Source organism: Notamacropus eugenii, chromosome 1, assembly GCF_028372415.1.
Source record: "Notamacropus eugenii isolate mMacEug1 chromosome 1, mMacEug1.pri_v2, whole genome shotgun sequence".
NCBI classification, from domain to species: Eukaryota; Metazoa; Chordata; class Mammalia; order Diprotodontia; family Macropodidae; genus Notamacropus; species Notamacropus eugenii.
The window spans coordinates 292,093,783-292,095,936 of record NC_092872.1 but is presented as its reverse complement, the minus strand read 5'-3'; positions in this window follow the sequence as shown (position 1 = coordinate 292,095,936).

Sequence of the window (2,154 nt, the reverse complement as noted above, 5' to 3'; positions counted from 1 at the left end):
GGAGCCAAACTTTGAACAAAGATCATCCATCCCTCTGGGGAAGGGCCTGGCTTCCACATAAAACCTGGGATCCACCTAAAACTCCCCAGCCTCTTTCCATTCAGAGGGAAATGCCCCATTCTCTTTCTTTTTTTTCCCCATTTAGAAAGATCAGATACCTTTGGAGTCCTTGAAGGGAGGAGTTAGTATGTATGTATTAAGCATCTACAACATAACCAACTCTCTGCTAATGCTGCAGCTATAAACATGACGTCTTCCTGGAGTTCAGTCTGGCAAACACACTGGCATAAATGGCTGGTTGGTTGGCAGTTGCTCTTGGTGCTTGAGGAGTACCAAAATGATGTCATTATGTCGGGCTCAAGGTTCAGTGTGTCAGATTCATAGGAGCACAGAAGGCCCTGCCACAGGTTGGGCACATATAGTAGTCCACATGAATGTTTGGAGTGGAGATGGCTCTGAATTTGAACATCTCTGTTCTTTTGAGCTACTGTAGCACCTTCTTTGACAGATAAATAGAAAAGAATGAACAGAAGAAGGCACTCGAATTAAGTGGGGTTGGAAAAAGCTGGGATTTTAGCTGGAACTTAACAAGGCAGGAGTAGAGATGAAGAGATGGAGCATCTTGGGAGAAGCCTGGAAAGGTGGGAAGGGGCTAGGATTTTGTATTTGATCCTGGGGGTGAAAGGGAGCCACTAGAGTTTACTGAGTCAGGGGAGGAGGGGTGACTACTTTAGTGGTTGAATGGGGGATGGGTTGAGGCAGGCAGATCCCCCATTCTCCCCACCCCTGCTGGAGGCAAGAGCCACAGTCCAATGTGAGTTGATGAGGGTGCCACTAGGGTGATGGCAGGTCAGGTGAAATTGATCAGAAGTGTTATACTGTAATGGGAAAGATAATGGGTTTGGTGTGGACCTGGGGATGGCCAGCACAGAAATGGTAACTCAATAGTTGGGAGCTGATGAGATCATCAAGTGTGTTGAAAAGGCCCTGGAACAAACCATGAGGGACACCATGAAAGGAGACCTGGGGGTGGGGGTGGGGGGAGGAGCAGCAGAGAGAGGGGCTTCCCCAGAAACCCAGAGAAAGGCATATCCAGGAGAGTGACCAACTGTGACCAAGGCCACAGAGAGGGGAATGAGGGTTGAGAAGAGGCCATAAGGCCACTGTAGTTTGGCAGAATGGGGAGGTGGGGGAGAAGCCCCCATTGTAGATGGCCTTGTCCATGAGGTTAGCCACCAAAGGCAGAGATGACCACTGAGAATTCTTTGTAGGATGGGGAGACATGGGGATGTTTGAAGGCAGAAGGGAAGCAGCCAGTAAACAGGTGAGAGTGGGGGTGGGAAGTCAGCAGCTCCCTCGTAGAGGTTGAGACAGCAGGTAGGGGGAGTGATAATAAAGGGATCACGATGGGGGAAGCCTCGATGGACTGAGAGAGAACTATCACCAGAGCAAGGATGATCTTGGAATCTTAGCCAGGGCCTTCCAGAATCTCTTTAAGCAGAGTGCCCCAACCAACCCTATCCTCATTGCCAATTCCAAATTTCTGAACAGTGGCCCCATGCTAGACACCTCCATTTCTCCCTCCCTTCAGCTCCCTTTTGTGGGTTTTCTCCCTTAGAATGTGAGCTCCTTTCTGTATTCCCAGTTTAGCGCAGGATTGGCCCAGACTAAATGCTTAACAAATACTCCTTGACTTTTTTCTTTCTCAAGGTTTCTACAGTTTCTTTAAGTTGTCTTGGGGTTAAAGAGACCCATGGAAGGGATATGGGAGGGCTAAGTCAATGTGGACATTTCTCTATCTGGATTTAGAATCATGTAAAATGAAGGAAAATGGCATCTGACAGGCTTGGGTCTAGGACAGGGGGGCCCAGAACCAAACCCTGGATTCAATCATGGGCAATAAGCCGAGAGTTGGGTGGGGCCAGTTGGGGAAGGTGCCACAGGCATTATTGAGAGCTTCAGGAAGGATGGTTTGGAGAAGGGATGAGAAGACACAGGATGAGGGCTGAGTTCACCAGGCACTGGGACTGGGGCAGTTTGCTGTAACAGGGAGTGAGTAGGTTTTCAGGGACAAGGAAGCAGGATGGAAAGTGTGAAGCAGGGAAAGAGCCTCCCCGTAAGACATGGTCTTGTACAAATGGAGCCCAGCCATGG